Consider the following 14,373-nt stretch of genomic DNA (forward strand, 5'->3'; position numbering starts at 1 on the left):
AGAGAGCAACAGAGGAAATCATTTTTTATAGGAGAGTCCTTAATAGAAGTTTTGAGGTTTTATTTTTACACCCCTTACTGTCTACAATGTAGCGGACAAAGTAGAGTAAGAAACTAGAAAACTTTTGCCTGAATGTTTTCTTATATTTTATCAAGCCCCTAAAGGGGATGTTGGACTCTCTCCCTATGGGATTTGGTTTGGGAGTGTGTTACTCACTTGCTTATATTTTGTCTCAGCAGCTGAAGTCCTTCATTCGGATCTCACAGAGAATGTTGCTGATCTTTTAAGGTTTTTTGACAAACTGATTTATGTGTTTTCTCCCCAATTCCAGATCCTAAAAGTTTGGAAGGATCTAAAACTAAAGCCAGGTGACCAGGATTGTTAAGAGATATTTATATATATAAGGAAATGTTTGGAGACTCAATACAGCATCTATTTCATGTACAGTTTTTGCAAAACTTGAAGGAAAAGTCACCTGGATCCACAACAGACACTGCAAAAATGACTAAATTAAAGAAATCTCTGTGTTTGATTTATTTCCCTCTTGTGATCACAGTCTAGGGTACTTTTTGATTCAATTACTTTAATTGTAAGGGATATATATATATATATATATATATATATATATATATATATATATATATATATTTGAAAAGTAGTTCAGCCATGTTGAAGTCATATTTGTCTTTTGTACGTCTTCCATTTTATGTAGAATTGTCTGTGTTTACATATGCTGATAAGTCAGCATGCCAACAATTCAGCTAGAAGGCCATTCTGGCCACAGGAGTGTACAGCCAGTACTCTGTAAATATGTCTAATCAATCATTTGTTTTTCAAAATGAAAAGTCATTTGGTAATGAAAAAGTTGCTCAGCTATTATTTTCTCCACAATGGAGTTTTTTGCCTCTTTGGCCAGGACTACCTCTACCTAAGCGTGTGGAGGTTCCAGGTTAAAGGTGATAGCAGGTATGGTTAGTGATCAAAATATTGATCAAAAGAGGGGAGACTGTAATGGAAATTTGTAAGTTCTGTATATAATTGTATTGTATTTTGTATGTATTGCACATTGCCCTCACTGTGCACACAGCACTAATAATGTTTTCAGTAAATGTTTACATTCTTTCGAGTCCTGATTAGAATAAGCCTGCCTATGTAACGCCCCTTGTTACCATAAATGTACAATTGTAATATTAATGTGATACCTACGTAATCATGTGCATAAAAACCTTCAATTGAGTCATAATAAAGCAGAACAGTTATTTGGAAAGATGCTGAGCGTATCTTTTGTGTCTGTTCCCTACTGCAGTAGTTATTATTAATTTGGAACCACTAATCAATATGAGGATAGGGGTTGCCTATCATCAATTTAACCGAGTCATATTGTTATTATGTTTTATCATGTTCGCTTTTCAGGTATGCAATTTTTTATACTTTACCGTTTACTGTGTTTTATTGTTAACCATTTTTTTGTTTTCAGGTACGCCATTCACGACTTTGAGTGGTTATACCAGAATGATGCCTGCAGGTTTAGGTATCATCTTGGTATCATTCTTTTCAGCCAGCGGTCGGCTTTCATGTAAAAGCAATCCTAGCGGCTAATTAATCTCTAGACTGCTTTTACAAGCAGTGGGAGGGATTGCCCCCCACCGTCTTCCGTGCTTTTCTCTGGCTCTCCTGTCTCAACAGGAAACCTGAGAATGCAGCCAGTGATTCAGCCAGCTGACCATAGAGCTGATCAGAGACCAGAGTGGCTCCAAACATCTCTATGGCCTAAGAAACCAGAAGCTATGAGCATTTCATGACTTAGATTTCGCCGGATGTAAACAGCGCCATTGGGAAATTGGGAAAGCATTTTATCACACCGATCTTGGTGTCGTCAGATGCTTTGGGGGCAGAGGAGAGATCTAGGGTCTAATAGACCCCAATTTTTTCAAAGAAGAGTACCTGTCACTACCTAAAAGCAAAAAAATAATAAAGAAAAAAAAAAAAAAAAAAAAGCACCCCTGTCGCCCCCTGCTCTCGCGCTAAGGCGAACGCAAGTGTCGGTCTGGCGTCAAATGTAAACAGCAATTGCACCATGCATGTGAGGTATCACCGCGAAGGTCAGATCGAGGGCAGTAATTTTAGCAGTAGACCTTCTCTGTAAATCTAAAGTGGTAACCTGTAAAGGCTTTTAAAGGCTTTTAAAAATGTATTTATTTTATTGCCACTGCACGTTTGTGCGCAATTGTAAAGTATGTCATGTTTGGTATCCATGTACTCGGCCTAAGATCATCTTTTTTATTTCATCAAACATTTGGGCAATATAGTGTGTTTTAGTGCATTAAAAATTAAAAAAGTGTGTTTTTTCCCCAAAAAATGCATTTGAAAAATCGCTGCGCAAATACTGTGTGAAAAAAAAAATTAAACACCGACCATTTTAATCTGTAGGGCATTTGCTTTAAAAAAATATATAATGTTTTTGGGTTCAAAGTAATTTTCTTGCAAAAAAAAATAATTTTTTCATGTAAACAAAAAGTGTCAGAAAGGGCTTTGTCTTCAAGTGGTTAGAAGAGTGGGTGATGTGTGACATAAGCTTCTAAATGTTGTGCATAAAATGCCAGGACAGTTCAAAACCCCCCCAAATGACCCCATTTTGGAAAGTAGACACCCCAAGCTATTTGCTGAGAGGCATGTCGAGTCCATGGAATATTTTATATTGTGACACAAGTTGCGGGAAAGAGACAAATTTTTATTTTTTTTTGCACAAAGTTGTCACTAAATGATATATTGCTCAAACATGCCATGGGAATATGTGAAATTACACCCCAAAATACATTCTGTTGCTTCTCCTGAGTACGGGGATACCACATGTGTGAGACTTTTTTGGAGCCTAGCCGCGTACGGGACCCCGAAAACCAAGCACTGCCTTCAGGCTTTCTAAGGGCGTAAATTTTTGATTTCACTCTTCACTGCCTATCACAGTTTCGGAGGCCCAGGTGGCACAAACCCCCCCCCCCCCAAATGACCCCATTTTGGAAAGTAGACACCCCAAGATATTTGCTGAGAGGTATAGTGAGTATTTTGCAGACCTCACTTTTTGTCACAAAGTTTTGAAAATTGAAAAAAGAAAAAAAAATGTTTTTTCTTGTCTTTCTTCATCTTCAAAAACAAATGAGAGCTGCAAAATACTCACCATGCCTCTCAGCAAATAGCTTGGGGTGTCTACTTTCCAAAATGGGGTCATTTGGGGGGGTTTTGTGCCACCTGGGCATTCCATGGCCTCCGAAACTGTGATAAGCAGTGAAGAGTGAAATCAAAAATTTACACCCTTAGAAATCCTGAAGGCGGTGATTGGTTTTCGGGGGCCCCGTACGCGGCTAGGCTCCCAAAAAGTCCCACACATGTGGTATCCCCATACTCAGGAGAAGCAGCTAAATGTATTTTGGGGTGCAATTCCACATATCCCCATGGCCTGTGTGAGCAATATATCATTTAGTGACAACTTTGTGCAAAAAAAAAATTTGTCACTTTCCCGCAACTTGTGTCAAAATATAAAATATTCCATGGACTCAACATGCCTCTCAACAAATAGCTTGGGGTGTCTACTTTCCAAAATGGGGTCATTGGGGGGGGGGGTTGTGCCATCTGGGCATTTTATGGCCTTCAAAACTGTGATAGGTAGTGAGGAGTGAAATCAAAAATTTACGCCCTTAGAAATCCTGAAGGCGGTGATTGGTTTTCCGGGCCCCGTACGCGGCTAGGCTCCCAAAAAGTCCCACACATGTGGTATCCCCATACTCAGGAGAATCAGCTGAATGTATTTTGGGGTGCAATTCCACATATGCCCATGGCCTGTGTGAGCAATATATCATTTAGTGACAACTTTTTGTAATTTTTTTTTGTCATTATTCAATCACTCGGGACAAAAAAAATTAACATTCAATGGGCTCAACATGCCTCTCAGCAATTTCCTTAAGGTGTCTACTTTCCAAAATGGGGTCATTTGGGGGGGTTTTGTACTGCCCTGCCATTTTAGCACCTCAAGAAATGACATAGGCAGTCATAAACTAAAAGCTGTGTAAATTCCAGAAAATGTACCCTAGTTTGTAGACGCTATAACTTTTGCGCAAACCAATAAATATACGCTTATTGACATTTTTTTTACCAAAGACATGTTGCCGAATACATTTTGGCCTAAATGTATGACTAAAATTGAGTTTATTGGATTTTTTTTATAACAAAAAGTAGAAAATATCATTTTTTTTCAAAATTTTCGGTCTTTTTCCATTTATAGCGCAAAAAATAAAAACCGCAGAAGTGATCAAATACCATCAAAAGAAAACTCTATTTGTGGGAAGAAAAGGACGCAAATTTCGTTTGGGTACAGCATTGCATGACCGCGCAATTAGCAGTTAAAGCGACGCAGTGCCAAATTGTAAAAAGTGCTCTGGTCAGGAAGGGGGTAAATCCTTCCGGGGCTGAAGTGGTTAAAGACATAGGTATCTGTACAGTTCCTCCGCAGTCCTCAGGCATAAAAACTGACTATAAGGAACTGACTGCAGACGTGATTTATGATGACAACTGTCTACTGGAATGAACCCATTGTGGTCTGTAGGTTTAAAATAGGTCTTCAATTTAAATTGGCAATCAGAGATCTCAATCTCCAAATCCAAAAAATGGATCTTAGTTGGATTGGATTTGTATATAAGAAATCCCTTGATCATTGTCATTCAGTGAGGTGAAGAACTGTTCCAAATATTCAGAACTCCCATCCCACAGGGGGAGGATGTCGTCTATGTACCTAGCCCAAAGAACCAATTGTGGTCTATTTTTGGCATAGACGACATCCTCCTCCCACTTGACCATAAACAAATTGGCAAGACTGGGGGCAAACTTGGCTATGCCTTTCTGTTGCAAATAATACCGGTTATCAAACCAAAAGTAATTATGCTTGGTAGCAAATTCTAATAATTCAATAATGAAATTGCATTGGGATAGAGGTAGAAAATGATCATGTCATAGAAAGTGTTGGACTGCTTCTATGCCCAAATGATTGGGTATACAGGTATATAAAGGAGGCCACATCAGTTGTGGACATAATGTAATCACCCTGTATGTTCATGTTCTCCAGTAGCTTAATAGTGTCCTTAGTATCCTTAAGAAATTAAGGGGTTTGTTTGACAAGTGGCTGTAAATAAAGATCAATACAGCGTCCGATACGTGAAGTGACTGAATCTATACCGCTTATAATTGGGCGTCCAGGGGGATGTAACGAATCCTTATGAATTTTAGGTTAATAGTATATGGTGGGAATTCTGGGGGCAAGCGGTATCAGGTATGCTTTTTCTTTTTTTTTAATTTGCTCATCAAAACCCTTAACAATGAAATCCGAAAGATCTCTTTTGTACTTGGAAGTGGGGTTGTTAGGTAATTCACTATATATTTCGTGATCACTTAAAATTCTCCACATTTCTTGTTGGTAGTCAGCATTATCTAAAATTACGATACCACCACCTTTGTCCACGGGGCGAATAACCAGATCCCTGCTATCACATAGGGATCTAAGTCCTGCATTACCAGAGGAGTGGTTAAAGGTTTTCTTAAGGGGTAATTTATGGAGGTCGTTGAGGACCAACTCTCTAAAGACTTTAATAGCAGAAGCTGTGGGTACTGGTGGATTAAAAAGAGAAGGATTTGATAGTCCAGCGTAAACAGTTCTAGAGGGAACTATATGCGATAGGTTCCTATATGGATTAGTTATCAGATACCGTTGAATGTTAATCTTTCTTATGTATTTATGTATGTCAATAAAAGGTGTTAAATTTGTCCAATTTTTTAGGGGGAACAAATGTCAGACCTTTATCTAGAGTCATTTTCTCCTCCTTGCTCAGTACCTTATTGCTAAGGTTGAACACCCCTTGACAGGTTATGTTCTCCTTAGTTTTCCCGTTGAATTCTCCGCCCCCTTTGGGAGCCTCTCTTACGTCTGGGCCTCTTTTTCTCCCTTGGGTGGAGTCCTCATGAAAAACCTGACCCACATGGGGATTGTGATCATATTGGTCATATCTGGAGGGATATCCGTCATAATCATCATAATCACCCTCCATATATGCATGATGTTCCTCATTAGGAAAATCCCTTAACGGGGAGTATCTATTATACGTGTTCACTGAAGGGCGGTTGAAATAGTAAGTATTGGAATTATATGATGCTGGATATTCATTGTAACATACAGGTGAATATCTCCGTTATTGGCCAACAGGTCCGTGCCCATAATGGGTTGTGGAATTGTAATAATTACCTCTATGGTGACCTCTACCCTCCCTCTGTTAGAAAAGGTACCTCTACCTCTCTGAGGGTTATTTGGAGTGAGGAAGCTGATCGCCAATTTCAATTGAAGACCTATTTTAAACCTACAGACCACAATGGGTTCATTCTGGTAGACAGTTACCATCATAAACCATGGCTGCGGTCAGTTCCTCGTAGTCAGTTTTTATGCCTGCGGAGGAACTGTACAGATACCCATGTCTGTCGATAGAGGCTCCTTGATTAAGGATCTGATCAGTGTGAAGTTGACCTTGAACTTCAGAACACGCTAGAAGTTCATAGGAAGTCCTTGCTTGTTGACTTACATGGTCTGTATTTACCTCATATTCTATTCAACATAGACAAATCAAACAGATCATTAATAAACATTGGAATGTACTAAAGAGTGACCAGGTTTTGGGTTCTTTGTTGCCTGACAAAGCTAAAGTCATATATAGAGGTGCCCCCTCCTTACAGAGTAAAATTGCTTCTAATATTATCAACCCCCCTGTCAGACCCTCCTTTTTTCACAACCTTGTCGGGTACTTTCCAAGTAAAACGTGTAACATGGGGTAGATGTAAAACCCCAAAATTTACATCTACAGTTACTAATCGTTCCTACCCCATGAAACATTTCTCTACATGTGCTACCAAGTGTATTTGTATATCTTTTGACTTTCCCTTGTGGGAAGCATTACGTTGGTAAAACAATTCGCACTTTATCAGTGAGAGTCAACGAACACATAGCTAAAATGAAAAAGGGCGACACCAATCACAGTGTACCCAAGCATTATCAATACCATAATTGTGATCCGAGAGGTACTGAATTTCTCATTATAGATAGGTTCATTCCCCTTGGAGGGGTGGAGCTTCCACCAGAGGAGTTTCAAGGTTAGAAACTTTCTGGATGCACGAATTACAACCCCATTCCCCGTCAGGTATGAACGTGGAGTGGGATATCAATGCTTTTATCAATAGGGCATGGTACGGTCTTTGCCAATTTTTTGTTTCTGATAATATTTGACATCCAAGGGTTGATCCCAAACAAGGGAGATATTTTAGTTATTTTTTTCTGTGCTTTTTCTCTCTTTTTTTTTTTTTTTCTCCATTACTTTATACTTTATTAATTTATATTTGATAATAATTATGATGTCCATTAATTACTATACAGACTATGATGAAAGATGGAAACAAGAAAGACCAACATTTAAGACACCACATCCCGATACAAATAGATATAGAAAGAAAGGACTGTAGGCATAAAGCCTTGGGACTTTAAGGCTGCTTTCACACTGGGGCGGTAGGGGGCGTCGGCGGTAAAACAGCGCTATTTATAGCGCTGCTTTACCACGGTTTTCGGCCGCTAGCGGTGTGGTTTTAACCCCCCGCTGGCTGCCGAAAAAGGGTTAAAACCGCTCGTATAGCGCGGCTATAGCCGCGGTATAGCCGCGCTGTCCCATTGATTTCAATGGGTAGGAGCGGTTTAGGAGCGGTGAATACACCGCTCCTTCACCGCTCCAAAGATGCGGCTAGCAGGAGTTATTTTCTTCTCCTGTGAGCGCGGCGCTTCAGTGTGAAAACCCTCGGGCTTTCACACTGAACAAACAGCAGCGGCTGTTTTGGGTTGGTTTGCAGGCGCTATTTTTAGCGCAATAATGCCTGCAAACCTCCCCAGTGTGAAAGGGGTCTAAAGGTGTCAATATCCAAAAATGATTAACAACACTAGTTCAAACCATATTAGAATAAAAGAGAATTTTTTATTACAATTAATTTTAAAAAAGCCTATTAACGGGCCATACATAGAACAACAATTGCCAAAAGATTCATAAAGTGCAACAACAATTTATGATACAGATACCACTTATTTTCTCAGCATGTTTCGCTCTGTGGAGCTTCTTCAGGAGATCATGTGGTACCATTTGTAAGACTGAAATTTACATAAAGAAGGAAAAACCATCAGTACAGGATAAAATTTAAACAAATTTCATAATAGAGAAAACTCCTACAGAGCAAGATATCAAATGTATAGAGTATTGAAGGAAATTTATATAAACCAATATTAATTTAATTTAGATTATTTATGTTCAATTGATAAATTAAACATGAAAATAAAATAAAATAAAATGAAATGAAAAGAAATTATGACCTTACCTAGAAACAATATTTATAAAATGAGGCTGTAGATTTGCCAGATAATGAAAAAGTTAACCCCTAGGATAACCACCACTCATTGAAATTCCTGGATCACCGGTTTGCTTGCAGAGGTAATACTTGTATAATCAAAGTTTTTATATAGTGTCCTAACTGAAAAAGACAGGACGCATATGATTGGAAAAGTATATTCAAATATATAAATAAATATATAGATATTTAAATATTTGTGAAGAATGCTAATTGATTGTATTCAATCAAAAATCATTATATTGAAAATATCCAATAATATTTCTTTGATAGATTTTACCTGGATATACTTTAGATGATAGAATCAATTTTGATAACATAAGACATCCTGGGTGTTTAGTGGGACAGGAGCACCAGCCATAGGATGTAATAGAAAAAACTTCAATGTGAAGGAAATGTAGGGTAGGGGTGCGCATCTTCACTGGCCTCACGATTCGATTCGATTACGATTATCAGGTCCACGATTCACGATGCATCACGATTACTGCGCGCGGTTTTCATCCAAAAAAATTTAAGTAGTCAGAAGAACATTTTTAAAATTTTATCTGTTCTTAAAAAAAAGACAACACTCCCTGCATGTAGCAAAGTGTAAACACAGCAGACAACTTAAAGAGGAGCTCCAGACTGCCCCCAAATTACTACAGAAGATGGTCAGAGACTGCAGACATGATACAGGAGATGATCAGAGACTGCAGACATAATACAGGAGATGATCAGAGACTGCAGACATGATACAGGAGATGATCAGAGACTGCAGACATGATACAGGAGATGATCAGAGACTGCAGACATGATACAGGAGATGATCAGAGACTGCAGACATGATACAGGAGATGATCAGAGACTGCAGACATGATACAGGAGATGATCAGAGACTGCAGACATGATACAGGAGATGATCAGAGACTGCAGACATGATACAGGAGATGATCAGAGACTGCAGACATAATACAGGAGATGATCAGAGACTGCAGACATACTACAGGAGATGATCAGAGACTGCAGACATACTACAGGAGATGATCAGAGACTGCAGACATGATACAGGAGATGATCAGAGACTGCAGACATGATACAGGAGATGATCAGAGACTGCAAACATGATACAGGAGATGGTCAGAGACTGCAGACATGATACAGGAGATGGTCAGAGACTGCAGACATGATACAGGAGATGGTCAGAGACTGCAGACATGATACAGGAGATGGCCAGAGACTGCAGACATGGTACAGGAGATGATCAGAGACTGCAGACATGGTACAGGAGATGATCAGAGACTGCAGACCTGCTGAACATGGTAAGGGAGGTGCCAGACTGTCCTATCCAAGATGACCAATACCCCGCCCCCCCTCACCACTAACCTGTCACCATATAATACTATTACCATAGCGCTCCCCTGCCCAGTGTCACCACGGACCAATTCCCATCCTTCTCGACCAGCATCCACACAGTCCTGTGCTCTTCACCGCCGCAGCCCCCCCCCCCCCCACCTCTACACAGTGAGCATGCAGATAGGGCAATAAAACAAAAAATGGTGTGCAGTGCTTTGTGGTGATAATAAATGCACAAAAGAGTCTTACGTAGTGAATAAATATAGTCCTGAAATATATAATCTGTGATCTGATTAAAAGAAATCTTTTGTGTATTCAAAGTAATTCCAGTGCTGAGTGTTCTCTGCTGTGTTCAAATCATTCACCAGAAATCAGGAATGATTTGAACACAGCAGAGAACACTCAGCACTGGAATTACTTTGAATATACAGAAGATTTCTTTCAATCAGATCACAGATTATGACTATATTTGTTCACTACGTACTTAATAACACTCTTTTGTACATTTGTCACTGCAAAGCACTGCACACCATTTTTGGTTTTATTGCATACAGTCTGGCACCTCCCTTACCATGTCAGTCTTTAGTTCTCAGTGTCCTCCCCATGGCCCCCTCACCTGGCTCTACTGCTCTTCTGGCTCTCCTCCAGCTCTGCCTCATCCTCCTCCATCACCGCTCTGAAACTTTCCGGGACCAAAAGCACTGATGGCTCCACTCTCCTCCTCGGAGCTCCGTGCTCCAGAAGCCGGCCACGGCCACCACTCTTAGCAGCAGGGACAGCTCCAGCCACCACAAGCTCCGGCGCTCCATGTTTCCAACGTGCACACAGCGTGGCTCCTCACTTCCGCATTCCACCACCATGACGCCGCCTGGGATCACTATCTATTGGCTCGTGAGGGGGTGGGACGATGAGGGGAAAGAGAAGGGGATGAATGGAAGGCCTCCTCTCCTCGCGACACAGGGGGGTGACGTCAGTGGGAGGCGGATCAAAACGGCGCAGAAACTTCGGCTTTCAGCTCCACTCGGAGGCAGGGCATGGTGCGGCGGCACGGCGCGAGGATGACGTCATCCTCAATAATCGATTTCTTAAGGCTACAGAATCGATGCCGTATCGTGGACAGTCGAATCCCGATGCATCGATTCGACGATTAATTTCAACACCCCTAATGTAGGGACAGTCTGGAAAGGGGGGAATCAAAATCAGCCTACACTTAAATCCAGCGCATAAATCATAAAGATAACCAAATAAATAAATGAAATTTACTTTAAATTTAGTTAAATTAAGCCAGTTGTAAACAGGGGAATAGTGGATAAAGAAATCCAAAAGTTAACATTGAATGAGGCTGCCTACCTTGCAGAAATGTTTCAGGAATTCAATGGAGCGAAGGAGGAGAGATCCTTCCCTCCTTCCTCTGTAGTGTCCAGCAGAAAAATGACAGGGAGTAAAGGAAATCTCCCTGTTTAAATATTACACTCCGGAGCGGCCGGCGTCTGACGTCACCGCCGCTCCGCGGACGTACATGAGGTTTCCCTGCGCATGCGCACACATCGGAACAAGCGGCGTCAGGAGCTGTTAGGACGTACAGCTGTCAATCGCCATCTTGGAAGTTGTTTTGCCCTCACATGGTGGGAAGGGGGCTAGGACGACTCAGAAAGGAATAAATTAAACCTGATGAGATAAACATCAGTCATTCCATGAGCGGGCCAGGTTGAAAAAATAAATAAATAAAGATATATTAGAGAATGTGATACATGACGCAGGGAGCCAAGACAGGCATTTGGAGACGAGGTCATTGATTAGAAACCAACATTCAGCAAATGCCTGGGTGTCCGTGCAAGTTTTGAAAAAGGGGATCCGGGATAGAAGAGGGGCCAAAAACATGAAGCAAATATTCATTAATGTAGAAAAAATTCATAGGTAGGTAGATTAATAATAACATGAATCAAAATTCATATTGAAAAATATTGTTTGGAGGAAAGTAATCAAAAAAAGAAATAAAAATAAGAATGAATATAAAATAAAATAAATAAATGCTACCAAATTTATGGCAAACAAAATTATAATAAAAATAAAGCTACAAAACAAAATACTAATATGAAAAATATTAGAACCAAAGAGAAATAGTTCACAAAAAGGGTTTGCAACTTAGAGCATCATTTAGACCTGGAGCTTTTAAAGCATCTAAATTTGAAATCCATTTGGCCTCCCGCTGCAGTAGAATTTGGTCATAGTTGCCTCCCCTTTCTCCTGGGGGAACATGTTCTAAGGCTACAAAACGCATCATGGTGTCATCAAATTGATGAAAGAGGCCCATATGGCGGCTAATGGGCGTCTCCATTCTTTTTTTGCATACAAGGGAAACATGATCCCGTATACAGTGAAAAAATGGGCGCTTTGTTTTGCCCACATAAAAGGCGTCACAGCCACAGGTCATTAGGTAGACAATGCCAACTGACTGACATGTGACTGAAAATTTAGGAGAATACAGACGGCCATTGGGAAGGGCAATGGTGCGTGTTGCATGAATGTACCTACAGAAACCACATTTGTGACATGGTCGTGTACCTCTGTTTGAACTGGTAGAAATGAGAGATGGATCATAATGACTATGAACAATCTTGTCTTTTATGGACTGTGATCGTCTGAAGGTTATTTCTGGATAGTTTTTTTAATGTTTTGAGACCCGTGGATCCCCCATTAGGAGATACCAGTATTTCTGCAATAATTCCCATATTTGTTTATGTTGTCCCGGGAATCTGGTGATCTTTCTTAGTTCAGATGAGGATGTGGGCATGAATGAGATCCAATCTGTTGTGTTTTTTAGCCCTGGCATAGGCTTTTTTCAAACTTTTGTTACTATAACTGCGGATCATAAGGCGATGTTGTAGGGCCTTGGCTTCTTTCTCAAAATGACTACTATTGCTGCAATTTCTTCTAAGCCTCTCTTGGCTCCCTGCGTCATGTATCACATTCTCTAATATATCTTTATTTATTTATTTATTTTTTCAACCTGGCCCGCTCATGGAATGACTGATGTTTATCTCATCAGTTTTCATTTATTCCTTTCTGAGTCGTCCTAGCCCCCTTCCCACCATGTGAGGGCAAAACAACTTCCAATATGGCGATCGACAGCTGTACGTCCTAACAGCTCCTGACGCCGCTTGTTCCGATGTGTGCGCATGCTCAGGGAAACCTCATGTACGTCCGCGGAGCTGCGGTGACGTCAGACGCCGGCCGCTCCGGAGTGTAATATTTAAACAGGGAGATTTCCTTTACTCCCTCTCATTTTTCTGCTGGACACTACAGAGGACACTTCGCTCCATTGAATTCCTGAAACATTTCTGCAAGGTAGGCAGCCTCATTCAATGTTAACTTTTGGATTTCTTTATCCACTATTCCCCTGTTTACAACTGGCTTAATTTAACTAAATTTAAAGTAAATTTCATTTATTTATTTGGTTATCTTTATGATTTATGCGCTGGATTTAAGTGTAGGCTGATTTTGATTCCTCCCTTTCCAGACTGTCCCTACATTTCCTTCACATTGAAGTTTTTTCTATTACATCCTATGGCTGGTGCTCCTGTCCCACTAAACACCCAGGATGTCTTATGTTATCAAAATTGATTCTATCATCTAAAGTATATCCAGGTAAAATCTATCAAAGAAATATTATTGGATATTTTCAATATAATGATTTTTGATTGAATACAATCAATTAGCCTTCTTCTCAAATATTTAAATATCTATATATTTATTTATATGTTTGAATATACTTTTCCAATCATATGCGTCCTGTCTTTTTCAGTTAGGACACTATATAAAAATATATATTATACAAGTATTACCTCTGCAAGCAAACCGGTGATCCAGGAATTTCAATGAGTGGTGGTTATCCTAGGGGTTTATCTTTTCATTATCTGGCAAATCTACAGCCTCATTTTATAAATATTGTTTCTAGGTAAGGTCATAATTTCTTTTCATTTCATTTTATTTTCATGTTTAATTTATCAATTGAACATAAATAATCTAAATTAAATTAATATTGATTTATATAAATTTCCTTCAATACTCTCTATACATTTGATATCTTGATCTGTAAGAGTTTTCTCTATTATGAAATTTGTTTAAATTTTATCCTGTACTGATGGTTTTTCCTTCTTTATGTAAATTTCAGTCTTACAAATGGTACCACATGATCTCCTGAAGAAGCTCCACAGAGCGAAACATGTTGAGAAAATAAGTGGTATCTGTATCATAAATTGTTGTTGCACTTTATGAATCTTTTGGCAATTGTTGTACTATGTATGGCCCGTTAATAGGCTTTTTTTAAATTAATTGTAATAAAAAATTCTCTTTTATTCTAATATGGTTTGAACTAGTGTTGTTAATAATTTTTGGATATTGACACCTTTAAAGTCCCAAGGCTTTATGCCTACAGCCCTTTCTTTCTATACTATACAGACTATAAAAGGCAAAAAAGGAATCCTACATTATTGGTTAGTGAACCATAGAGGTAAACTGATCCACTGATTCGCCCTAAGGGCGGTATATCTCCCAGAAAGCGTGCATGCC

The sequence above is a fragment of the Aquarana catesbeiana genome, linkage group LG10 (assembly GCF_042186555.1).
Source record: "Aquarana catesbeiana isolate 2022-GZ linkage group LG10, ASM4218655v1, whole genome shotgun sequence".
Taxonomy (NCBI): domain Eukaryota; kingdom Metazoa; phylum Chordata; class Amphibia; order Anura; family Ranidae; genus Aquarana; species Aquarana catesbeiana.